The 27816-nt window shown below is 44.3% G+C and overlaps 1 long non-coding RNA gene across 1 annotated transcript in view; it reads left to right on the forward strand.

Moving 5' to 3' along the window:
* LOC143840915 (uncharacterized) overlaps positions 1–25300 on the forward strand; it is a 73884-nt gene extending 48584 nt beyond the window's left edge. Inside the window, exons 2-4 of the long non-coding RNA XR_013232481.1 lie at positions 18128–18261; positions 18654–18811; positions 24274–25300. This is a non-coding gene — a long non-coding RNA (uncharacterized LOC143840915). The remainder of the gene's footprint in view (positions 1–18127; positions 18262–18653; positions 18812–24273) is intronic.
* The last annotated feature ends 2516 nt before the right edge of the window (positions 25301–27816 follow it).

A 27816-nucleotide genomic window follows, 5' to 3' on the forward strand; every position in this document is an offset into this window, starting at 1 on the left:
AAACTGATGACAGATGCAGACTATACCCATCACCTCCTCTTTCTACACTACAGGCAACAGGGTGCTGGAGCCAGGTCTGGAGTTTATCTTTCTCCTGGCCATCAGTAGAATTGCTCTGGGAAGTAATGGTAGAGGTCTCTGTCATTTGGGCAGGAGGTTTCCTGCAATAGTTGGTATTTTGGCCAGAGTGAACAATCCCATGGCCTAGGCACCTGGGCAGTGAACTAACCCCCAAAATGAAATATAAAATATTAATGCTTAACCTTCAAGCAGGATGAAACCATTTTTTCCTAAATAGACTGATTTGCAGATTCCCACTTGTGGCTAGTCCCCATTCAAATTTGCAGTCTGAGGATCAGAGATGAGAGACTTGCTTACTAATAATCTAATTCTGTTGATCAAAGGAAAACAGTCCCTTTCTCTGGGGCTTTCCGCATTCGTCGTTGACAATCTGCAACACTCCTGAAACCGATCTGCAAAAAGCGCTTCGTTGTAGCGCTTTCAGGGAAATCCCAAAAAGTGGATTCACACTCCGGAAAGCGCTACACTCCTGCAACCAATCTGCAACACTAGCGGGAAAGTTCTGTGCATTACCATTGTTGCGGTTTCTGCAAAGTCCCTCCCCCTGGCTCTCTCCTCTGATCTTCCGGCGAAGCGATCGCCATTTTTTTTCTCCAAGCGAGCGGAGATCAACGCACCAGCAAGCCTTCGTTTACCCAGCAAGGCTTCCCTGGCTGCAGCCCCTCTGTTTAAAGTCACCAAACACAAGCCCGTTTGTTGGTTTATTTTCACTTTATTTTTCACACTGTTTTCGGCCGAAAATCGCGCCCGTGAGGGGGGGGTTTCACTCGGGGGGAGCTTGGCAACGATGAAACGGCAGCTCAAACACCACCTGCTAGCTGGATGGGTCTCTCCGTTGCAACGAATCAATGCATATTCGTTCCAACGGGTGTTTTTTTTTTTTTAACTTCCTTAAAGGGAAAGGGGCTGTTTGGGAGCATGATAATGGCCGCCCATTGGCTGCTTGACGGCCAGGGGCGGGACACAGCTTAGCAATAGCGCTTCCTGGCTAGCCATTTTTGCAGAGACCGGAACCCTGTGGGAAATGATAGAAACGCAACTGGATTCCACTACAAAGGCAGGTATGCGTTACGCCGAATTCCACTATTTAAAATGGCGATTTTACGTTCAGCAAACAATTTGCTACATGGATCCCGGTGCGGAATGGCCCTCTGAATCAATCACATACAGAAAGAAGAACTGAGTCACAAGACTCAAACTTTTGGAAAAAGAGCACACTGTATGGAGACAGCCTCATGCTATTCCAGCAAACAGAAGACAAAAATAGGAAGCCTGAATTTGGATAAGAAACCCCAAAAAAATATTTGGGGCACAATAAAAGACACAGGCTACTATTATTAATGTATATATTAGTGTCAATGGTTTATATAATACTTTTCATTGTGGATCCAGGTGGCTTACAAGGGAAATTAAAACACTGGAATTTATAGTTTCTGGTGTGTGTGTGTGTGTGTGTGTGTGTGTGTGTGTGTGTGTGTGTGAAGGCAACATAGGCTTTCCCTGGTCCTGTTTCTGACATGGGGGAGTGGGGGGCAATGGAGTGGCATAGGCCTACTCCAGCCCTGTTTCTGTTGTTGGGGGGTTGAAGGCAACACAGTTGCATAAACCTGCCCTGGCTCTTTTTCTGCAATCTCCCATTTCAGGCTGCCTTTGGTGAAGAAGAGCAAACTGTTAGGTACCCCAGTGTGTAGGTATGGTTCTGTCAACAAGTCATCTGAAGTATTTCTTTGCTGTCACTTCCTGTGTTGTGGGTATGGCCTGATGATGTCACATCCAGTGGCAGTGTCTAAGTGATGTCACTTCTGGTGACATTATTTCTGTGGGTGTGGCAGGAAAGTGTGGCCTGCTAACATTACATCTGGTAAAAAAATTGAGAAAGGCTGGCCTATGGGACCCATTATAATCAAACAGCCTTATCACCACACTCAGCCTGATCCACAGAATGGGAGTTGTGCTGGAAAAATTGTAGGCTCTGATTGATGTTAGGCAAGCAATCTTAACTATAGAAACAGCAAAAGGAGTGTGGTAGACACAGATAGCAGTCAGTGGTGGACATAAAAGGAGCCATAGGATGAGTCAGTCCTTTATCCATATAGGTTCTAAAACATGAAAGGCTTCAAATCAGCACCTTGAATTAGATTTGGAAACAAATTGACACCCAGTGCTGCTGTTTTAAGATGGACAGGATACAGGATATTGGGGGGGGGGGGAAGTGCTGTCAAGTCAACGCCAATTTATGGAGATCCAGTACGATTTTCAAGACAAGAGGCATTCAGAAGCGGTTTGCCATTGCCTGCCTCCACATCACCATCCTCAACATCCTTGGTGGCCTCCCATCCAATTTCTAGCCAGGGCTGACCCTGCTCAGCTACTGAGATCTACGGAGATCAAGCCAGCTTGGTCTATCCAGGTCAGGGCTGCCAATGCCCCTGAAAAACACTGTCCTGCTGCATTCTGAACCAGCTGCAGATTCCAGGCAGTCTTCAAGGACAGCCCAACACAGAGCACATCACAGTAATCCAACTTTTAGGTTACAAAAGCATACTTCAGCATGGCCAGATCAGCTGAGTTTAAGAAAAGACAGGATTGATGAGCCAAAAGCAACTGACAGAAAGCAGTCTTGGCAACTACACAATTTGCTTTCCAAACAGAAAGGCTTTACTGAGTAATGTAAGCAAATGAGACAGTTTTCTACCCAGTGGAACTTACAAACTAAATATTGACAGCGGAAAGACATTCAAGAGAGGAGGCAGATAAGGAAGAAGCTATAGTTTCAAAGGATGAACATAACCAAATGTAGCTATACATAGGTTATAGAATCATAGAATCATAGAGTTGGAAGGGGCCATACAGGCCATCTAGTCCAACCCCCTGCTCAACACAGGATTAGCCCTAAGCATCCTAAAGCATCCAAGAAAAGTGTGTATCCAACCTTTGCTTGAAGACTGCCAGTGAGGGGGAGCTCACCACCTCCTTAGGCAGCCTATTCCACTGCTGAACTACTCTGACTGTGAAAAACTTTTTCCTGATATCTAGCCTATATCGTTGTACTTGAAGTTTAAACCCATTACTGCGTGTCCTCTCCTCTGCAGCCAGCAGAAACAGCATCCTGCCCTCCTCCAAGTGACAACCTTTCAAATACTTAAAGAGGGCTATCATGTCCCCTCTCAACCTCCTTTTCTCCAGGCTGAACATTCCCAAGTCCCCCAAACCTATCTTCATAGGGCTTGGTCCCTTGGCCCCAGATCATCTTCATCGCTCTCCTCTGTACCCTTTCAATTTTATCGATGTCCTTCTTGAAGTGAGGCCTCCAGAACTGCACACAGTACTCCAGGTGTGGTCTGACCAGTGCCGTATACAATGGGACTATGACATCTTGTGTTTTGCAGCATTGATTACTTATCAAGAACTAAACTGCTTTTTATCTATCTTACTAGTAGTGATTGTGTGCTGTTATACAACGGGCACTAGCTCATGGTTTGGTGTGGGTTTTGTGCCTCACTTGGAAGCTGGCAACCCTAAGCGGAGGTCTCTCGGTGCACAGCAGTCCTGAGCCCAAATCATGCACACCTAGGAAATGTGGAATTCCAGAACATGAACTATCTGGATACCTTACCTACTCTCTGCAATGTTTTCTTGACCTGAAATAGGCCCGGGGGCACTATGTAGCTGGTCAGGTGGTTGCAGAGGCATTATACCCTTTTGAGGCCCCACTTTCAAAATTCAAGGGATATTTCCAACCCAGGGGCAGCCAACCTCCAGGTGTGTCCTGGTATTACTGCTCATCTCCAGACTATAAAGATCAGCTCCCCAGGCAAATGATTACTTCGGAGGGGGGACTCTGTAGCATTGTATCCCACTGAGGATTAAGGATGCAAGCCTTCAGGTGTGATCTGAAGATCCCCTGGAAGTACAGCTCATCTCCAAGCAGTTAGGCTGAAGGGGAAAGCTCTCCCCCCTCATGCATGCCCCTTCTAAAGGACTACACATGGCCAAAGACATCCCTGAATTGCTCTTGGAAGAGTAGCGGCGATGTCTGCCCCTCAGTGTGATACATACACAGAGGCAGGCAGACAGATAGTTGACTCTGAGGCATTGCACCACTTCCACATCACAATTTTTCCCCAGCTATTAGGGTCACCAACCTCCAGGTGGGGCCTGGAGATTTACTGGACTTTATAGTCTCTAGATTATAAAGATCAGCTCCCTGGGCAGAAATGGCTGCTTTGGAGGTTGGACTCTGAGGCATTGTACCTTTTTGAAACCCCACTTCCAAATCTCACTTTCACTGGGCTCAGCTAGCACAGTCTGGTGCTTGGCTGGTGATGTCTGCCCTTCTGAAGCCTGAGGCCTACCGCTGGCAACTGCAATTCCTGTTGTCTGCAAAGCCAAATTGTTGCCTAATAAAAGTGGAAAATGTAGTTCCCCCCAAAGTCTCACTGTATATTCTCCTGTAAACCCTTTGTATGTGAACTCCACTTGAAACTCTGGGCCACTTATGCCTTTGCTTTCATAGGAACTTCCTGGCAAATACTAATGGCCTTTCCGCACGTTGCCAATTGTTCACAGAATGCAGAAACGCTATATTAAAAAGTGGAATTTTGTCATTCTGCATACCTTTTTTTGTAGTGGAATATAGAAGTCCCAGTAGTGTTTCATTCATTCCCCACAGGTTTCCAGTCTCGCTGGAATTGCAACAAAGGAAGCGATTTTTTTCTGTGCTTCTTACCACCCCTAGCCATCAATCAAACAGAACAGCCAATGGGCCGTTGTGTTCATGCTCCCGAAAAGCCCCTTTTCCTTTAAGAACAGTTTTTTAAAAAAACCAAACACCCCCGTTGCAATGAATCTGTGTTCAATCATTTTGGAAAGACCTTTTTTGCTGGCATAGGAGCTGGCGATTAATCGTTTACATGCTCCTCAAATAGAAAAAAAAATCCCCCCCCCATGGGCGTGATTTGTGGCCAAAATTACAGGCAGTGCTGAACAGGGGGCTGTGTTGTGCTTGGGAACTTTAAAGACACTTGCAGTAGGGAGCTTTGTTTTACTGTGTTAATCACTTCTGTGGAAGGACTTTAGCCGGAAAGCCTCGCTCATTCGTTGCTTTTGCCGGTCTAAGGGAGAAAAATGGCGAGAGTGACAACAAGGGCGCTGACTGGAAAAGATCCCCTTGCAAACAGTGGGCTGCTGGCATGCTGAAAAGCAAGGGGGGAGAGGTTTCTGGACTTGCTGCAGAGCGATTGACACTCCAGTAGTTGGGGGGGCTGTGAAGGGGGTGGGGCACCCGTCTTCTTCCTCGGGAGCTGCTGCTGTCTTCAGGGACCCCCCCACCGCCACTGCCGCTGCTCAGCCCCGCTCTAAGGCTCCTTCTCGCCTGTCGCCTCGCCTGCCGGGCAGCGCTGCTCTACATGAGCTCAGCCAGAGCCGTTCTGACCATGGGTCTTTCTGCTGCTGAGGCATAAGCGCTGACTCTCAGGTGCTTGCTTCTCCGGACGTTTGCTTCACTTCTGTGGAGGGACTGTAGATGGAGAAGCCTCTGAGTAGCCTCGCTCATTCATTGCTTTCCCCAGTCTAAGGGGGGGGAAATGGCGATTGCTTCTCCGGAAGTTCAGGGGCAAGAGCGGGGGAGGGACTTTCTTGCTACCGCTACATTGAGAACGCACATGTCTTTCGCTGATGTGTTACAGCTTGTGCTCAGAAGTGTAGCGATTTTTTCAGGGGTAATCCACTTTTCCCAATTTCCTGTAAAGCGCTAAAACGAAGCGATTTTTGCAGGAGTGTTGCAGATTGTGTGCAATGTCATGCGGAATGTTGAATTTGTAGCGTTTACCAAAGGTAAGACTTCTGCTACATTTAAGTCATGCAGAATGGCCCCAAGTATATCCCCTAATCCTGTCGTGCGGAATGGACCTAATTTTTATTTATCAGGCCAGGCTTGAGCTAAGTCACTTCAGCCCTTATGTCTCTCCAGCCAGTTGCTTGTTCACCATTTACAGTTGTTGTTGTTATGTGCGAAGTCGTGTCCGACCCATCGCGACCCCATGGACAATGATCCTCCAGGCCTTCCTGTCCTCTACCATTCCCCGGAGTCCATTTAAGTTTGGACCTACTGCTTCAGTGACTCCATCCAGCCACCTCATTCTCTGTCGTCCCCTTCTTCTTTTGCCCTCGATCGCTCCCAGCATTAGGCTCTTCTCCAGGGAGTCCTTCCTTCTCATGAGGTGGCCAAAGTATTTGAGTTTCATCTTCAGGATCTGGCCTTCTAAAGAGCAGTCAGGGTTGATCTCCTCTAGGACTGACCGGTTTGTTCGCCTTGCAGTCCAAGGGACTCGCAAGAGTCTTCTCCAGCACCAGAGTTCAAAAGCCTCAATTCTTTGACGCTCGGCCTTCCTTATGGTCCAACTTTCGCAGCCATACATTGCAACTGGGAATTCCATAGCCTTGACTAAACGCACTTTTGTTGGCAGGGTGATGTCTCTGCTTTTTAGGATGCTGTCTAGATTTGCCATAGCTTTCCTCCCCAGGAGCAAGCGTCTTTTAATTTCTTTGCTGCAGTCTCCATCTGCAGTGATCTTGGAGCCCAGGAAAATAAAATCTGTCACTATCTCCATTTCTTCCCCATCTATTTTCCAGGAATTGAGAGGGCCAGATGCCATGATCTTTGTTTTCTTGATGTTGAGTTTCAAGCCAACTTTTGCACTCTCCTCCTTCACCCGCATCAACAGGCTCTTTAGTTCCTCTTCACTTTCTGCCATTAGAGTGGTATCATCTGCATATCTGAGGTTGTTGATATTTCTCCCTGCAATCTTGATCCCAATTTGTGACTCCTCTAATCCCGCATTTCTCATGATGTGCTCTGCATATAAGTTAAATAGGCAAGGCGACAGTATACAGCCTTGCCGAACTCCTTTCTCAATTTTGAACCAGTCAGTGATTCCATGTTCAGTTCTCACTGTTGCTTCTTGGCCTGCATATAAATTTCTCAAGAGACAAATAAGATGCTCTGGTATTCCCATCTCTTTAAGAACTTGCCACAATTTGTTGTGCTCCACACAATCAAAGGCTTTAGCATAGTCAATGAAGCAGAAGTAGACGTTCTTCTGGTACTCCCTAGCTTTCTCCATGATCCAGCGTATGTTCGCAATTTGATCTCTAGTTCCTCTGCCTCTTCGAAATCCTGCCTGTACTTCTGGAAGTTCTCGGTCCACATATTGCTGGAGCCTAGCTTGTAGGATTTTGAGCATAACTTTGCTAGCATGAGAAATTAGTGCCATGGTGCGGTAGTTTGAACATTCTTTGGCATTGCCCTTCTTTGGGATTGGAATGTAAACTGACCTTTTCCAATCCTGTGGCCATTGTTGAGTTTTCCAAATTTGCTGGCATATTGAGTGTAGCACTTTTACTGCATCGTCCTTTAAGATTTTGAATAGTTCAACTGGAATGCTGTCACCACCACTAGCTTTATTGTTGCTCAGACTTCCTAAGGCCCATTTGACTTCACATTCCAGGATGTCTGGCTCCAGGTCAGTAACTACCCCACCGTCATCAGGGATGTTAAGCTCGCTCTTGTATAGTTGTTCTGTATAATTTTGCCACCTTTGTTTAATCTCTTCTGCTTCTGTGAGGTCTCTACCATTTTGGTCCCTTATCATACCCAACTTTGCATGAAACGTTCTCTTCATATCTCCAATTTTCTTGAAAATATCTCTGGTCCTCCCCATTTTATTGCTTTCTTCTATTTGTTTGCACTGTTCATTTAAGAAGGCATTCTTATCTCTTCTAGCTTTTCTCTGGAATTCTGCATTCAATTGGGTGTATCTTTCTCTTTCTCCCTTGCTTTTCACTTCCCTTCTCTCCTTAGCTATTTGTAAAGCTTCCTCAGACAGCCATTTTGATTTCTTGCACTTCTTTTTCTTTGGGATGGTTTTAGTTGCTACCTCTTGTACAATGTTGCGAACCTCCGTCCATAGTTCTTCAGGCACTCTGTCTATCAGATCTAATTCCTTAAATCTATTTGTCACCTCTACTGTGTATTCGTCAGGGATATGATTTAGTTCATACCTGAGTGGCCTAGTGCTTTTCCCTACTTTCTTCAATTTAAGCCTAAATTTTGCAACAAGAAGCTCATGATCTGAACCACAATCAGCTCCTGGTCTTGTTTTTATTGACTGGATAGAACTTTTCCATCTTTGGCTGCAGAGCACATAGTCAATCTGATTTCTGTGTTGACCGTCTGGTGATGTCCATGTGTAGAGTCGTCTCTTGGGTTGTTGGAAAAGAGTGTTTGCTATGACCATTGTATTCTCTTGACAAAATTCTACCAGCCTGTGCCCTGCTTCATTTTGTACTCCAAGGCCAAACTTGCCTGTTATCCCGGTTATCTTTTGGCTTCCTACTTTAGCATTCCAATCCCCCATGATGATAAGCACATCATTTTTGGGCGTTGCTTCTAGAAGGTGTTGTAGGGCTTCATAGAACTGATCAACTTCATCCTCTTCAGCAGCAGTGGTTGGGGCGTAGACCTGGATCCCTGTGATGTTGAATGGTTTGCCTTGGATTCGAACTGAGATCATTCTGTCATTTTGGGGATTGTATCCCAAGACTGCTTTTCCTACTCTCTTATTGATTATGAAGGCTACTCCATTTCTTCTGCGAGATTCTTGTCCACAGTAGTATACCTGATGGTCATCTGAATTAAATTCACCCATTCCTGTCCATTTTAGTTCACTGATTCCTAAAATGTCGATGTTCAGTCTTGTCATTTCTTGTTTGACCACGTCCAGCTTACCTTGATTCATGGATCTGACGTTCCAGGTTCCTATGGAATAAAAATCTTTACAGCATCGGACTGTCTTTTTGCCACCAGTTACTTCCACAACTGAGCGTCCTTTCGGCTTTGGCCCAGTCACTTCATTCATTCTGGCGCTACTCGTACTAGCCGTCTGCTCATCCCCAGTAGCATATTGGACACCTTCCGACCTGAGGGGCTCATCTTCCGGCGTCATATCGTTATACCTATTGGAACTGTCCATAGAGTTTTCATGGCAAAGATACTGGAGTGGTTTGCCATTTCCTTCTCCAGTGGATCACCTTTTGTCAGAGCTCTCAGCTATGACCTGTCCGTCTTGGGTGGCCCTGCACGGTATAGCTCATAGCTTCACTGAACTACGCAAGCCCCCTTGCCACAACAAGGCAGCGATCCTTGAAGGGGGCCTTATTTACAGTTACGGATTCTAAATATTCCTTAATTAGATCTTCATGCACTTTCCAGACTCCTGGAACCCTTGTTGGTGGTAACGGCTGGCCAGAGCCTACAACCTAGGCAGGATACACCCATGCTATTCCACCCAAATCTCAGCCTGCATACCCATCATCTCTACTATCGCTGTTCATCTCTAAACTATAAAGATTAGCTCTGCAGGTGAAAACAGCTGCTTTGGAAGGTGGATTCTGATGCATTCTACCATTTTGAGGTCCCATCTCAAGGAATATTTCTAACCCATGGGTAGACAACTTCCAGGTAGAGCCTGGAGAGCTCCCGGAATTACAACTCATCTTGAGACTATAAAGATCAGCTCACCAGGCAGCAATGGCTGCTTTGGAGGGTGGGGATGGTTGTTGTGCAGAATGAAACACTTGAGACCTACTGCACAGGGTTGTTCTGCAGCTGAAACAAGAGGCAAAAGATCCCCCACAACAGCATCCAGTTTCATTTGAACAACAGCCCTGCATGGAAGGCCTCAAATGTGGGGAAGAAGAGATACACATGGCTTGGCTGCATCTTCCCTCCAGCAGAAAGATTGGCCACAACTATTTTTAAGAAGGAGCTTTTCTATGGCCTCCCTGCCAGCCAACCCTGTTCCCACTGCAACCAGATGTTGGCTCCTAGGCTGCTTTTAAAATGAGTTGTGGGGCTGCATACCACCACCCCACTCTCCACGCAGTGGGCACTGGAGGGATGCCAGCTCCTAGTCCAGTTTAAAAGCAGCTAGGAGCCGGCATATGGCTGCCTACCAGCAGCATTCCCCATTGAAGAAGAAGAAGAGTTGGTTCTTATATGCCATTTTTCCCTACCCGAAGGAGGCTCAAAGCAGCTTACAGTCACCTTCCCATTCCTCTCCCCACAACAGACACCCTGTGAGGTGGGTGAGGCTGAGAGAGCCCTGATATCACTGCTCGGTCAGAACAGTTTTATCAGTGCCGTGGCAAGCCCAAGGTCACCCAGCTGGCTGCATGTGGGGGAGCGCAGAATCGAACCTGGTATGCCAGACTAGAAGTCCGCACTCCTAACCACTACACCAAACTGGAGCGGGAAGAGCGGGAAAGAGGATGAGGTGGCAAAACCCAGTTTAAAAGCAGGCTAAGCATGGCCGCCACCCTCTGCCAGCTTTCAGGCACACAAGAAAGCATTAGAGCCACGCAGCCCCCAGTAGCAATGTGGGTGCCAGCATCCACAATATGACCTCCACAGAGATGGCAGGCAATCTTCCGAAGCCCTAGCAGCAGCAAGGAGGCAGCTGTGGTCTCAGCGGTGTGCCAGCCCTCTGAATGGCCATCAGGGGGTGTTGGAGTGTATGGTCGTGATTTTATGCATTATGATGATTACTAGGGGCCAAGCCTGTTGCATTCAGGAATAGAATGGGCGCTAGATTGGGGGGTGGGCTGGAGTGGAAGAACTCTGCGAATGGCTTCCTCCTTCCCCCAGAACCTGGAAAGGCTGCAGGCAGCTGTTATGGAACTCACAGGCAGGGGCAGCTCTTACGTAGCAGGGATCTGCACTCTGAGCCTCAGAGGGAAGTGGAAGGAGAAGGGGGTGGTCAGGGGTGGGGGATGGAAGGTGATTGGCTGGCCGCTGGACAGGCAGGCAAGCTGGTTGGAAGAGGAGGCATTCAGGGGTGGGACAGCCGCTCTGATTAGGTGTTAAGTGCTGAATGGCACTTAAGCCATGGACTTGATCCTCCTCCAATGTCTTACCAGAAATATATAGTGGAACAGATGATACAGTTTAGCCTCAACCTTTGTGCAATGAGCACCTGACATCATGCATGGGTCTCACTTGTCCATTTCATCATCATTAATGACACAGCATGATTACACATGCCTTACAAAGTGGATAATTGTCACAATCTTTCTTCAGAAGGAATTCCACAAGTCCTTCTGTAGTCACCACCAGACTAACTTCCAAAGATGGCAGTCCTGCATAGCAAGCATTCTCCAAAAGCTGCAAAATTACAAGTGGATTGGTAAATTTTTACTATTACATGTAATAATGTTCTCCAAAGAGTAACTCAGGTGATCATATAAAGAACATATTATTTAAAGAAGAATCTACTACAGATGGTTTCTTCCACAAATAATGAAGGTTATTGTACTTCTTACTCTAACCATTATTCTATAACAGTAAACAAAAAATCTCTTTACAGGTACAAATCTACTCCATATGGCAACTGGAAAATAAGCATAAACAAAATATGACTACAAAACTATATGCTGTCACTTCTATTACAAAGTGATATCTGCTGTAGACAGATAACTGATGCTAAAACTGGTTGTATATGCAGTCAAACTTATACAACCGTCTAATTAATCTGTTTTGTAGAAAACAAACAATTGAAAAGAGAAAATATAGGGAATTAAAGCTGTTTTTCAAGAAATGCGCTCAAAATTTCATGAAAGCCAAGCAAGAGAAAAAATGCACAAAAGAATTCTACTGGAATCTTTGTATGATTCAAAGAGAAGATTTCAGAGAGTTCTTTGGCAAAGTGATTACTTGTAAAGTAGCTTAGAAAGTGTTTGTTGCTGAGCAAAAAGAAAGAAATACGATGTAAATATCATGTACTCAATAGGGCGATGACTTTTATCTGAATGCCTAAACACTAATCTGAGCTGTGGGGTAAACGTTTTGCTACTTGTCTCTTTTAAGGGGCATACAGGGTAGTGAGGGGCAAATGACAGAGGAAAATATCTTTAACAAGACATAAAATAGTTCTTGTGATATTTAAATGTTTATAATTCAGCGTCTTGTATTATATGTAACGCCCACATAAAGATGTCAACAGCAGCTCCTTAGGCATGAATAGGCATGAATTCCACAATCTCCAGCCTCATTGTTTTGAACTGTTTTGAACACATTCACAAACATACACTTGAGAGTTTCAAAACCATAGTCAATATCTTGTTTTATTCATTAGCTTAATTCACTTATTCCATTCATTAGGACAAACCTATGAACTGCCATGCTGTGTCATACCGTGGTCTATCTGGGCCAGGTTTCCATTTCCAGTAGTAGTCAATTAAAGACTTCAGGATCTGGAAGGAAGAAAATATTTCTGCTCCACATCTGACAATCAGAAGCAGGCACAACATGTGGTGTACTACTGAGCTTTTCTGTATTCCTTCCCCCTTGCTGGTGGGTTCTTTTAAGAGAAGCAAAATATTCAGCACATGGACAGAGATCTGGCATCCCTAGACTCTAGAATTTGTTCAGAACATGAGCCGAAAGCATGATGTACAAAAGCAGGAGTCATATGTGTGTGTGTTGTATGTGTGTGTGTATATATAAAGATTATTACACAGCTTCAGATTCTGTCTAATAGTACTAGTCCTGATATTCGATCTGGGATCCCCCATGTCCATCATGTCCACCTGTTTGATCTGATTCCTCACTCCCACCAGCAGAACAGATGGAAGGTTGGCCCCCCGGCTGGTCAAGGGGGTGAGTTAGTTAGTGGATTTTTTGCCTTCCACCTTAGTAGTTGTAGTAATGTAATTAAGCGTAACTATGGGGGGGTTATTGTGTTTTTATTCTTTTATTGTCTGTAAACCACTGTGAGCCCAATTGGGAACAGCGGTATATAAATCCAAATATAAATAAATAAATAATTTAAAAAATGTTCTAAACAAATAAAAATAAGGCTATTTTAACTGAAAGAAGTAGGTCTTAATATGGAGTAGGAAGAATTAGAGTAATACAATTAAGGAAAAGATTAGGACCTTAGGAACATAGCACTAATGAACAGAGGTCAGCCATTCGGATCTGGCAACTGGCTATACTTTGTGGTACAAAAATCACCTCATCGTTTTACTATCCCTGCCACAAGTTCAGAAAAGGGGTAATTAAAATTCCCAAAGGATAATCCATTCCTGTAAGATTCATATCCCCCCTAGTTACTTAACCTGCTTTCTTGGTTGCCTCAGCCCAAAGACTGCATTAAAGTCTCTATTATTTGTATAAACAGTTCCATGAGTGGTAGTGATAGACTTGCGATGAATGGAAATATCAGCCTAATCAAGTGATAAAGTGCATGAAGGAAATTCAAATTGGACCATTGTCTATTGAGAGCATGATCTATCAGCTGCTTGAATAAGTTCAGATATGTTCTTCCTTTCTTTGTTTTAAAACAGCCTTATAATGATTTCACAAGGAGAGTCAGATTAAATATTACAAACTAATGTAATCTTATGATGCTAAAGATGATATGAAAAGATGGATGCTTGGCTTTTATAAAGAGCATGGTAATTTTTCTTTATATTGGGATACTCTCTAATGCTGCTTATAGCTTTCCTAGAATTATGAAGCTTTGTTTCATCAAAATTATCTCTTGATTTATCTTTAACTGAATTAGTTTTCTGTGTTTTCAGTCTATTTTCTTGTTGCTGACTTACTTAAGTAGCAGAGCTATTCTCAACAGAAGGACTGGAAGGAGAAAACTCATACTGTCTGGCTCCAGTAACCATAATCTCTATTACCACTCATGCATCTATCAAAATTAGCTCATTTTAAAGTACATAAAATCCATTTACACAACAGGAAAATCAAATAAACTCCCTATTTCTATTTTAAATAAAAAATCTTTATTGTCCAGGACTTTCCTTGGTCATATGATTTCCAAGAATGCTCACTAGTCATAAAATACATCCTATTATATTTGTCTCATGCAGTCTTTTTATTATTTTTTAAAGAACTTTGCCAAGCAAAAGCCTATTCTTTGGGGATGAAAAGGAATAAGAATCTTCATTTTTTTAAACTGTGTTATTTAAAAAAAAATCTTTAAAACGTATGAGTCTTGATGGGTCAGATAATATGTAGCATACTTTAATATGCCCCTTTGCATCCTCTCCACCAAAAGAAACCAATAACTATGAACCTTTCCCACCTTTGGGATAAAAGCCTGGCCCCTGGTTTACTGCAGAGCTAGGTGATCTCAAAAAGGTTGGGAGATGTCTAGAAAGACCCTGGTGGAGAGTTTGTTCTGATGCCAAAACATCATGTAATAGAGCTCACTGTAAGACTTATAAAACAGGAATGATAATGGCTAAGAAACGTGACTTTTCTGCTACTGTAGCATCAGCTGGTTCACGACATTCCCAATTTCTCAAGGTAATATGGCATCTGCTGACACCTAAAACTGAGACTTCATTGTATCATGTCCAGACAATTAGTGTGATACTCTTGTTGATAAAATATCAAGAATACACTCTGAATCAGATGCTGACTGTAACACAGGTCCACGAGAAGAACTGCATAATACAACACCTGTTCTATTTATGGACCATTTTGACCCAGTTTCCATGATGGATGTTAACAAGCTCCTGGGATCAGTAAAGGCCACTACTTGTGCCATTAGATCCTTGGCCATTCTGGTGATAAAATCATATAAAGACCACATCAATGAAACCTTAGTGCCTCTTACAAACCAGTCCCTAATGTCAACCACTCAAAGAGACAACTAAAAAAAACACACACACACACAACAAAACAATGTAGCCAATTATTGTTCCGCCTTTAATCTGCTCCCCCACTCCTTCACACCTCTCTTATACCTGCAATTCATTGATGACATTTTTATTGTCCAGACATATGGTAAAGAAGCCCTGGCATATTCCACCAGGCATACAATGATTTTCACCACCATCAACCTGACAATGAACCAGTCTATGCAAGAAATACATTTTCTGGACACTACTTTAAAAATACACCATGGACACCTAGAAACCACTTTACACTGGAGACCTACTGAACATGCCTGTATGCCTCTAGTCAACATCCTAAACGATCCATTGGGGACAGCCAGGATCTATGCTACAGCCACATCTGTTCCAATCCTACAGACAGGGATTCTTACAAGAGGGATCAACAACAAGTCTTTTTGAAACTAAAGTAACCACCTGATGACATCCTTAACACCATTTTGCTCCCTTATATATTTTGGAAACAGCCTCCTGGGAGGAGACTGTCCAGGGCCCAGTCCGTCCAGGTCCACCCTGATTGGCCCTCCCCCTCCAGCTCCCTCCCGCCGCCCTTGCCTGCCAGAAGCCTTGTCGCTGCAGCCTCCATTCTCGCCCACGAGGAGAGAGGCAGCAACAGGGCTTTGCAGTCCGCAGGGACACTCCTGCTGGAAGGGAGCCGGAGGGGGAGTTTGGAGCCTCCCTGTGGGCTGCAAAGCCCTGTCGCCGCCAGGGGGGGAGCTTCTCACTCCCTTTAGCCCACTTGGTGGGCCAAAGGGAACCACAGCCACCCTCTCACACCCTCCTGCCTGCCGCCCCTTTCAAAGCCCATTTTTTAAATGGGCTTTAATACTAGTCCAGAAATAAGTTAACAAAACCAGATTGATTCCCAGAGAAAACCTATTATAAAACAGGCCTAAAAGAAACAATAACAGAACACCACTGGTGGTCACATACAGCACTCAACTCAAACAGTTCAATGTATCATCAGAGACTTACAACCCCTACTGGAAAATTACATTTCTCTACTAGGGGGCAAAGCTTTTCTTTCAAACAGACAGCTCCCCAATCTCAAACTAAACTTCACTCACAATAATACATTTAATTTGAACATGGACACTGGTCCCAGAACTTGCCACAAACCCAGATGCCAACTTTGCTGCCACATACACCCAGACAATACAAGCACTGGACTTAACAACATCAACTGACAATAATGCCTTTCCATTCTCTACATAGGGCAAACATGTCAAACCTTCCACAAAATGATAAATGAATACAAATCTAAGATCAAGGACTACAAGGCTGGGAAACCTATAGGGGAACATGTCAGCCTTCCAGGACATTCAATGAAGGACCACAAAGAAATTACAAAGGAAATTCAAGAACAGACTGGAAAGAGAAATTTCGAGTGGCAAGTAATTACAAAACTCAAAACAATGGAATCCCCAGGACTCAGCAGCAATATTAATTCTTTAACATGCTATATATGCTAACCTCATCCAGCCATTACATTTACATTCCTAACAATCCTCCAAAAGGCAGACATTCTCTTAATTTTATTTTATTTCTTATTTGTTATGGGATAACAGAATGTAATAGTGGATTGTAATGTAACATAATGGATAGTTGTAATGTAATTTAGAATGGGAGATTGAAATGTAATTCTCAGGTCTGAGCACAGTGATTACTTGTGGGGATGCCTCCATGCTTGGGTAAAAAAGGTAAAGGTAAAGGTATCCCCTGTGCAAGCACCGAGTCATGTCTGACCCTTGGGGTGACGCCCTCCAGCGTTTTCATGGCAGACTCAATACGGGGTGGTTTGCCAGTGCCTTCCCCAGTCATGACCGTTTACCCCCCAGCAAGCTGGGTACTCATTTTACCGACCTCGGAAGGATGGAAGGCTGAGTCAACCTTGAGCCGGCTGCTGGGATTGAACTCCCAGCCTTATGGGCAAAGCTTTCAGACGGCTGCCTTACCACTCTGCGCCACAAGAGGCTCTTCATGCTTGGGTGGGGGGAGACAAATCAGGCATAGTGACAGATTCTCTTTTAATTACTCTCATCAGATTCCACAATTAGAATACATCTGTCCATTAATCTTAAATCTTGACATTTAGATTTCCTTTACTATGTTTTTCCCAAAAGTTGAACCCAAACAAATTATGTTGTAAACTTAAATTATCATTCCTGTAAAGCCCTTGTATCTGGTAAACATCTTCATTATACCTGCGACCCACACTCAGTTTATATATGTGGGGTCGTGTAACTTCTATTTCATTGTCGGATTAAGTGTGCTGTGCATACAAAAACTTACACCCTGAATAAAAGTTTGTTGGACTTAAAGGTGCCATTGGACTAAAACCATTGGAATCTGCTGGCTGTCCTGGCCCCGGGACGTTTGCCTGTCCTCGGCAGGCTCTTTGAAGAACTACGGCCCTGCCAGAATTGCCAGCTTTCTGCAGGGCCTGTAAAATGGAGCTCTTCCATCAGACATATGGTTGAGGCCAGGGTGAGTCTCCAAGTTTCCATCAGTGGATCCCTTCGCATTGGTACATCAGGATCCTTGCTCACAACAAGGAAGAGCTCTGGCGCTCTATAGCTGGACAGAGGGAGAGGGTGGAGGGTTAGAACTCTGTATCGCCATCTTTTAATGCTTAGTGTTAATGTTAATGACATAATCATGGAAGGGGATCTTCTCCACCTTTCCCTTCATTCACCTGAGACTTCTTAAAATATTATTCTGGGGGTCAGGTGTATTTAGGGATACACTGGATAGGGTATTGAAGTAAGGAGGATAAAGTCACTGTACCTCTTCCACCAGCAGTTAGTTAGTGGTGGAAGTTAGTGGTGGAAGAGAGTCTTTTAACCTTACGGGATTACATAGTTATTATATAGAATGTTCATTTTATTCAACCAGTTTTACTGCATTTTCTTGGAAATGTTACCTACTTCAGGCTCATCTTGTGAAGCAAGTTTTAAAAATTGAGAGGCAATTTAATGCACAAGTAGTGGTTTGGAAAGATAGTAAGTATGTTTCCAGCAGCTATTATTTTAAAAAGAGGTGCTTAGCTCAAGTCTGACTGGATGCAACGGCTCATGACCAAAGTATTTCCTGCTAATTATAGATCAATTTCAACCTGTGGGTTATGTTCTGGTCACCTAAAGCACTCTGCATACATTTGAGGCACCATAGTTGTTGATATTTCAAGGGGAAACTCATGTGAACTTGCAAGGTAGGAATCTCTTTCCCCCCTCCCTTCACTATTTCCTCTTCTCCTTTGTGGAAAGCCCCTTCACACATCTGAATATTTTTTCAGGCTTTGAGGCAAAATGGAAGTGATGTCAGCTGACCATGCATTCCTGCCAAGCTTCCTGGAAGTGACGTTACCCAAAATTCACATACATACAAATCCTGATGAACTCCAAACTCTTCATGCGGACTTCTAACCTGGTGAGCTGGGTTTGAATCTGTGCTCCTCCACATGCAATCAGCTGGGTGACCTTGAGCTTGCCACAGTACTGATAAAGCTGTTTTGATCGAGCAGTAATATCAGAGCTCTCTCAGACTCACCCACCTCACAGGGATATCTTAGAGTGCTTTTAACCCTCAATATTTAAAGGCTATTTTGAATCTGGGCCCTCCTCCGTGGTAGAGGACCCGTGATTGGCCACAGGTGGTCATGTGACAAACTTGCCTTAAAGGAGAAGCCCCTAATTTCTCTCAACTTATTTAGGTATTGGATTTTTTTTTCTGCCTTCTTCGATCCTCCACCCCCCCTTCAAGAAAAGAAAGGATTTTTTCCTCCCACCTCTGACTTCTTCTATCCTCTTCCCCCCTTCAAGAAAACAAAGAAAGAATCTCCATTTGCCTCCTCCCCACTCTTCTGAGCCTCCCTAACCAAGTGCAGAAGACTTTCCTGTTTCAATGGGGAGGGAGGGGAGAGGAAGACTCGAGTTCAAATCAATCTGAATTCAACAGGATTGACAATGGAATAAACAAAGTAAGTGCAGACTCTGCCCTGAAGTAATTTTCCCCTCCAGGGCTCTGATGATAGAAGTGAGGCCAGTTGAAAAGGTTCAGCACATAATCCATATGCCGATTAGATGCCAACTCAGTCTCTGATAGCTGGAGACTGAACATATTTTGGTGCTGAGCCTTGGAAAACCCTGACTCAACCATAATCCCTGGGCACTCTCTCTGCCATGACGTCTGACAGAACGTTCGTCATCAACTGGCCTGTCTGCTGCTGCTGCCCAAGGAAAACATTCCATTGCGTCAGGGGGGGAAAGGAACAAAATATTTCAAGCGTTTAACTGGCATGGTTGAGCCAAGGCTCTACCGTCCCTTCTTGTCCACATGCAAAGTGAGATATAATCTACAGGGAGATGAAAGCTCGGGAGAGCTGATAAGATATGATGAAATGTTTAATGGCCTTGTTTGTGCTGTACAGACCGATAGCTAAAAAGAAAACTGGTATGATAAAATCTTAAATCTGTGAAAGTAATTGCTTCTGACATCTCCAACTATGCAGCAGGCTGCCCAAACACTGCTGCTCAGATACAAATTCTATGGCTAATGAAGTGAGAAGAGCACAGTGTAGATACAAATTAAACCTACGTACAATGAACAGCCTGAGTAGCATGTTGTTGTTGGGTTGTTGTTGTTGTTTTTTTAACTCCCTTGTTTTGTGTTAGGGAGGAGATAAATAATCTGTGGATAATAATCACCCTTTTGTATTTTTAGCAAATGCTGTCGCATTGTGATTAACAGCAAGAAATGGCCACAGGGTAACTCATCTACAGTAATGATCTCCCTCCACTCCCTTAGAACTGCCTGGTGGAGGCTTTTTTATAGATTTTTACGTTTTCAAGGAAATGAACTATAAAAATAAACTGCCTCAAAACTGACAACTCATTTATCGTTTCCTTAATATCTCAGTTTTTTTTTGGGGGGGGGGTAGCTATATCTATGTAAAGCTTACTTCACTATATTACATTCACAGTTGCCATCTTGTCAAGTAACTGCTTTTTAAAAAATTGGAACTATTGGTACCTGAGAAAAATTGGGTGCTTTACAAACCTCTCTGTCACTAGTTGTCTAAGACTTCTTTCATTCTGCTTTCAAGAGCACTTTCTTTTGTCCAATTTGTCTGGTCTAGACTTCAATCTCTTTTGAGAGAGGATGGAACCACTACTGGATCACATAACAGATCATATCAACACCAGGAAATCTAAAAGGGCCTGAACAACTGAGCATATAAAGGTGGCCACTGTGACCTGCACAGAAAGGGCCATATTTTCTTGACCTGTTGGTGTATGTTATTACATTTATATCCCATTTTCCTCCCATCATGTAACTCTAGGGTTTAAACAATTCTTCCTATACAAGCATTGACAAGACCTAGATCTTTGTAGATTCCAGGCCCATAGCTAAGAGGTTAATGTATTAGGCCATATCCACAAATAAACATGACATGCCATGCCCCTAAGTCCCCAGCTTTCATTTTTTTTTAAACAGTCTCTATCCCTTTTCATTGCAGAAATACAAGGGGAAATCTGCAGGACCACTTATCTGCTTATGCCCCCTGCAGAGCATTACACTCTGTGGGTATGAATCTGCTGGTTGTCCTGGGCCCCAGGGACGTTTGCCTGGCCTCAACCCAGGCCAGGGCTTTTCCAGCCCTGGCGTCAACCTGGTGGAATGAGCTCCTGGAAGAGCTAAGGGCCCTGTCGGAGTTGTTAGCTTTCCGCAGGGCCTGCAAGATAGAGTTCTTCTGCCAGTCATATGGTTAAGGCCAGAGTGGCGTCCACAGTGGTACCATCTGAGATCTCCATCTGAGACAAATGAAAATTAGCTAGGATCCTCACTCCCAGTTTCCAAACCTACATGCTGAAAGGAGGGGAGAAAGTTGATGTTTTATGGCTCGCCGACTTGTTAGTGTGATCTTAAGAGTATTGTTGGGGATTTGATTGTATTTTATTCATTTTTGTGAATCGGCATGAGACATTCATGAGTGGCGGTGAATGAATGAATGAATGAATGAATGAATGAATGAATGAATGAATGAATGAATGAATGAATGAATGTGCAAGCAGTTCCTCCTAGCTTGCCTGGGAAGAATACAGGAAGGTATGCTTGAAGCCAGCTGAAACCAAATCAGCTAATTCCTTCATGCCCAAAGACAGTCCTGCCTTGTCTGAGTCATCACCTTCTCTCTTTGACCCTGTGCTTCTTTGTTTTTCTCCTCTTTAATATCTAAAGTGACAAGTGAAAACACTGGATCAAAACTGTAGTGATATTTATACTATTATGAGTTTGTCTACCGTCCGTAGTCAGAGATTGGCCACAGCAATAGGTGTGCATATATAAGGAAGCATAAAAATAAATGCCCAGTTTCACTTACCCTGGTTTGTGTGTGTTTGTGTGTGTGTGTGTGTGTGTGTGTGTGTGTGTGTGTGTGTGTGTGTGTGTAAAATGCCATGAAGTCACAGCCAACTGATAGTGACCCCAGCAAGGGGCTTTCAGGGCACGGGAGGTGGTTTGCCATTGTCTTCCTTTCCCATCCAAGTACTAACCAGGGCTGACCCTGCTTAGCTTCTGACATCTGATGAGATTGGGCTATATGACGCCAACTCCCCTCCACTTACCCTGGCATCACGTTTTAATTTTGCATTGCTTTTATTCACCTGTGTATTCCTCTGAATATGTGCCGAATGCCAGTGAACAACCACTGTCACATTTTTGTCTGCCTCTCCTCCCAATATGGGATTATAACTAAAAAAACGGATGTAATGTTCAAGACTAAAACTCCAGAAGAAGTATTTTATTACAGGAAAAAATGTGAAATGGTATAGTACCCAAGCACTGTTAATAATAGTCCCATCACCCTCTGTATATATTTGAGCCAATATCCCTTCTCTGAATGCAAAGACTGCCAAACTCTGCACAAGTGCAAAGTACTTTTTCCTCACTGTGCACATGCATCTACTAATCTGGTCCTAGAGGATGACTCTGTCAGCTGGAGGAGTGATTTGCAGGCAGGTATAACTCACAAATATCCAATATTATAATTAAAGCATGATGGATTCATTGCCGTCTTCCTTACTGCCCAGCTTTCCCAACAGTTTGAATCCTACCCCATTTAGCAAGTACACAAATTAAACCAACAGACTCTGAATCTGATAATAGGAAACTCTTTCTCCCTTAATAGCTGGTCACAGAGAGATAGCTTCTTCTAATGCACCCATGAATGCCCACATGTGGGGCTGCATGTGTCAAATGGCGCAGAGGTAATCTTCATGGTATTTTCATTTTTCTCTGTCACTCCGAAGCAGGCATACTCCTGTGACTTTCTTAGAAATCTCTCTCTTCCTTTTCTTCTTACTTACAACACAGTGCAGAGTAAGCAACAGCACTCTCCGTTTCAAAAACAACAACAACCCTCTTTCAGAAGTTGTAGCAGCAATGCCAGGAGCACAAGAAGAACCAGAAGATGCTTACTGGCACTGGGGAACATTTAAATAATCAGCAGTCAAAAGAGTTGGGGTTCAGGAAGTGAATGCTCAGGTTTTTCAGAGGGCAATGATTTGTTAGAGGAACAAAGATATGGGTAACACATGGATGTTTAATGGTGTATGTCAGATTTCCATCTGTATTCTGTCATAACCATAGGCATATTATAGATTTTACCTGATATTGTGTGATGGTCAAATACTCATGTTGCCTAGAAGATTTTTCCCTCTTAAATAGAAGCTTTCACTAGAGCCAGAGTTACTCATGCATTTTAAAAGTTTCACTTAAACCGAAAAACACCTTCCTTTTCTATTAATCTTTTGAACTTCTGTTCATTTCTGTCTACTTTCTTTTACTTGGGTGGTGTGGATTTCACATCCCTAATATCTATTAGATATATTATTCCATCCTATAGGACCTGGGGGGGGGGGGTCTCCTCTCCAGTTTTTCTTTATATCAACCCCCATGAAGTAGGTAAGACTGAAAGAGAATGACCTAGGCCTTTTCTGCACTCACATTTTTCCCCATTCTCAATCCTGTCGAATTCTAATTGATTTGAAGCTGGATCTGCAGCCTTCATTTTCTTGACCCGAAACAAGTCCCACTAAATCCGTGGCGTCTTCACTGTATTTTGTCCCAATTGTCTGTCCTGTCTCCCTCCTGCTTGATTGGGGGGGGGGAGTAGTCGTGTGAAGCTCCAGCCAGCATTGAAGGAACACAAGGCTAGAGAGTACTTTATTTCCTGTTTTTTGTCTCCTGACTCAGCCAGGGCAAGCTGGGGGAGGGGCAAGTTGAGGGCAAGGTTGCTTGTTTATTTTTATTTTTCTTCTGCCTGCACAAGGGGGGCTGGAGCATCACCGTCAGGAGAGAATGGGGCAGGGGCAAAAAAGAAATTCCAAAAGGTAAATCTCTGCTTTGGAGGAATGGGCTTTTGAAGCACAGTCTTTTAAAAACAATCCCAAAAATGAGGGCGAAAATTAAAACTTGTGAGGGAGTAGCAACCGGGAACCCCAGTTTTCCTGCAGTCTTTGAATTGATGCCCTGACCAATCAGTGACAGATGACTGTAGTACATCAACGGGAGAATCTGGAAAAATGTCAACATCTACACTTGCTATACCAGGGCTTTCAGAGCACTTTTCTCAGATGTAGCGAGTTATATCCGCTTCTGGATATTGCAGAGAAAAAGTAGTGTCACCATGAACTCAATCATGGATATTGCAGAGGGAAAATTTAAACCAGCCAAAATCAAAATGGAAATAGAATAAAGTGTGGCAGGGAGTGGTTCATTTGGACTCAGAGAGGAAAAACACCCCAATGCAGACTTGACCCTAGTAAACTTCATGGGGGGGGGTTAAAATTGGGTCTCCTCAAACCTAGTCCAAACCTTAAAATGCAGGTGCTGATGTGTTTAAGTGAATTGCTTTTTTCTATTGTTTTTGAGGGCTAGTCTTGTGGCACAGGGTGGTAAGACAGGCCACATACTGTCTGAAGCTCTGACCTGGGAGAGCTGGGAGTTTGATCCCAGCAGCTGGCTCATAGTTGACTCAGCCTTCCATCCTTCTGAGGTTGGTAAAATGGTAATGACTGGGGAAGGGAATGGCAAACCATCCTATATTGAGTCTTCCAAGAAAACGCTAGAGGGTGTCACCCCAAGAGTCAGACATGACTCGGTGCTTGCACAGGGGATACCTTTACCTTTATTGTTTTGGAAAAAAAAATTCTCCTAATGCCATGTAGTGTTCAGAGCTCTGCGAAAAACTAATTGACAATGTTCTCAGTGTAAAGTAATCAAATCTTGTGCATTGTATTAGATTGAATAGATACACATGGAGTAGTATCTGCAGAAGTTATTGCCACAGATGGAGAGAAGATGTGGAAAACATTTCTTAATGGTTTGTCCAATCAGAACCCAACTGATCATTGTTCCTCCTCATGACTTGTATTACAGGTGCCGTTTTATCTCTGTACTGGACTCAGAAATATCTGGCTACAATTCCGGAGTAGAACTGCCCACCCTTCTTATCATAAAGCAGTAAGATCAATGCTGAGCATTTATCCAACATATGCCGCCATTTGAAAGTATGATCAGACAAGAGCTGCTCAAGAAGCATGCCACATTGGTCCCTAAAGGGAGCTCAACCTCAGAAGGAAGCCTGGCTGCCTTTTAGAGGCCTGCCATCATTTAGCGTTGATCCCTTTTGAAAATCTATCCCTTAGTGAGCAAGTCTAGGGTGTCTGAGCTAAAACTGTCACAGCATTTGCAGATCTTGAATCATTATGCATATTAACCTTGAGAGTTATCATGAAAGAGCATTCACTGATGCGTAGATAACCACACAGTAGACACAGAGAGAACTGTAGTAGAACAAGAGTTCATGGCCAGGTGTCATCCAAGAATGCACACACTGTAGAAGAGTTTGCTAATAAAGATGCAAGGTGATTCCTCGGGGTCTCAAGGATAAATTTTCAATCAGCTCTTTCAATATCATTGTGGGGCAACACCAGCAATTTCATGAAGCAGCATTAGGCAAAACTGAGCATGCATATCATCTACTGACTTCACCTGTCTTAAATGTGTTTAGAGAGGGCATTTCTAATTATCTAAAAAGTTTCTGTTCAATGACAAACCAGCAATGATAACTCTTCTTGTGTTTAAACGCCCATTGAATTTACCTGGAATTTTATCTGGTTGTGAATCTAACATTTTAGAATAAAATTAGAAATAAGAATGGTACATTTTTAAAAAGAGAACTAAATACCCCGGTAAAGAGATAAATGGCATATTGTGCACTGTGATTTTATTAATGTCATGGACCCTAATTAGAACTTACAATTCCTACTTACAATTAGAATAACAGGGAATATGAATATTATGGTCTTCCCAAATCCAAGTCTAAAATTGTAGAGGCTATCTCCTGCAGTTTGTGTGATACCTTTTAATCAGAACTGTGTATTTCTGTACTACTGGAATAATTTTGTGACAAAAATAAATAAATTTCTAAGAATATTTAAAAACTTTTGCCCAATTTTCCTCATTCCTATGAGTGAAACATGCATGGAAAAGAATTATTGTTTATACTGGGGGGCTTTCCGCACTGGGATCTTTGTAGCAAATTGGTTGCTGAATGAAAAATCGCCATTTAAAATAGTGGAATTCGTCGTTATGCATACCTGCCTTTGTAGTGGAATCCAGTTGCGTTTTGTAGCATTTCCCACAGGCTTCCGGTCTCGGCAAAAATCGCTAGCCAGGAAGCGCTATTGCCAAGCTCGTCCCGCCCCTGGCCGTCAAGCAGCCAATGGGCGGCCGTTAGCATGCTCCCAAACAGCCCCTTTCCCTTTAAGAAAGTTTAAAAAAAAAAAAACACACCCATTGCAACGAATCTGTGTTGATTCGTTGCAACGGAGAGACCCATCCAGCTGCCTGGTGTGTTTGAGCTGTCGTTTCATCGTTGCCACGCTCCCTCCGAGTGAAAAAAAAAATCCCCCCCCCTCTCACGGGCCCGATTTTCGGCCGAAAAAAGTGTAAAAAATAAAGGTAAAATACATCAGCAAACGGGCATCTCTGTGTTTGTGCTTAATGACTCTGGGGAGGGACTGAAGCCAGGGAAGCCTCTAAACAGAAAGAGGCTCGCTGTTGCGTTTATTCCCGCTCGCTCGGAGAAAAAAAAATGGCGATCGCTTCGCCGGAAGATCAGAGGAGAGAGCCAGGGGGAGGGACTTTGTAGAAACCGCAACAATGTTAATGCACAGGTCTTTTTCGCTAGTGTTGCAGATTGGTTGCAGGAGTGTATCGCTTTCCGGAGGGTGAATCCACTTTTGGGGATTTCCCTGAAAGCGCTACAACGAATCGCTTTTTGCGGATCGGTTTCAGGTGTGTGGCAGATTGTCAACGACATTGTGCATAACGGCAAATCAATAGCGTTTTCAATTGGCAACCATTGTGCGATTTTGAAGGCGTGCGAAAAGCCCCTAGAAATTAAGCCCGCTGTTGTGCAAATACAGCGGGTGCTAGGTGGGGCACCCAGGTGTAAAGGGGCAGCTTACCAGCAGGGCAGGCTCCTGAAACAGAGCGGAGGACGGTCGTGGGGTGGCGTGGGCAGATGACAAAGTTGGAGCCTTGTCTCAGCGGGGCCGGGCGGCGGCGACTCCCCCCTGGCGGCAGCTGTCCATCCATGGGGGCGAGGCCGGGCAGTGGTCCCTGGGAGGCGTGAAGGAAGGCTGGGCACTGTTGGGGGGGTTGAGAGGGCGAGGGGGATGGGGGCAGGGATGCGGCGGAATCGGCGCTGGCGTGGTAGAGCCGCGGGGCGGGGAAGGGGGGCGGCTATGGCGGACATGACGCAGGCATGCACGGGCTGTCCGTAGCGGGAAGGGGAGCTGGTTGGTGGGGAGCTGGTTGGTGGGGAAGGCCCGCGGCGTCGGCCCTGGTTTGTCGGTCGGGGGCTCCGAAGGGAAGGGTGATGCTTCACCAGCGGGAAAGGAGCAGGGCCGCTGCGTCTTTGACGCGGCGGCCCTGCTACTTTCCCGGCGGCGAAGCATCTGGGCGAGCAGTCCAGGGCGGGCCAAGTGGCCAATTGGGAGGCGCACTATGCACACCTCCCAATTGGCCACTTGGCCCCCGAGTGGCACTCGGAGGGGCCCAATCAAGAGCCGCTTCATGGCTCCTGATTGGTCCCCTCCGAGTTTTTATCCCGGACTGGTCCCACCCTAACTGGTCCCACCCTAAGTTTCAGGCAACTCTACTCCAACCATCCAGCTGTGGCTTCCAAACATCTGGCAAACATATCTGGAGAGGAGTACAGGTGGCTGTCCATCAGGAGATAGAGCTGGGTGTCATCTGCATACTGGTGACACCCCAGCCCATAACTCCTGACCAGCTGGACCAGAGGGTGCATAAAGATGTTAAATGGATCCTCACTACAACACTTTATAACAAGGTTTTTCAACCAAGGTTTTGTGAAGCTCTGGGGTTTCTTGATGGTCCTGGAAGGGTGGGAATTAATTTTAATATATATATATATATTAATTTGTTAAACATTTATCAGGTAATATGACCTTATATTGGCGTACCCACCTTATGTTAGCCTACCCACCGCTTCCAAAATGTTCAATGATGGGCCTGGAGGGGGGTGGGAAGGGGAGGGTCTCTAGGTAGGCTATGCTTCCTAAACATATTCTGCATACTTGCACCACTTCTGGGGTTTCTTGAAGCCTGAGGAATGTTTCAGGAGTTTCTCAATGGTAAAAAGGTTGAGAAAGCCCACTTTATAACACTGATTTATATCAATATAAAAAATTATGTTGCAATGCAATCGAGTTTTTTTTAAGGCAGAGGTTTCAGAGACAACTTTGGTCAGGGCAGGAGGGCAGTAAGTGGGGTAAACATGCATCAGTGATGACACAAAATGGTGGAACAGCAGAAAAACACATTCAAATTTGGGGATTGACTTGGAAACTTCAAGTCAAGATCTGAAGGGGAGAAATTGCTGTATGA

This window comes from Paroedura picta, chromosome 1, assembly GCF_049243985.1.
Source record: "Paroedura picta isolate Pp20150507F chromosome 1, Ppicta_v3.0, whole genome shotgun sequence".
In the NCBI taxonomy this organism is placed as follows: Eukaryota; Metazoa; Chordata; class Lepidosauria; order Squamata; family Gekkonidae; genus Paroedura; species Paroedura picta.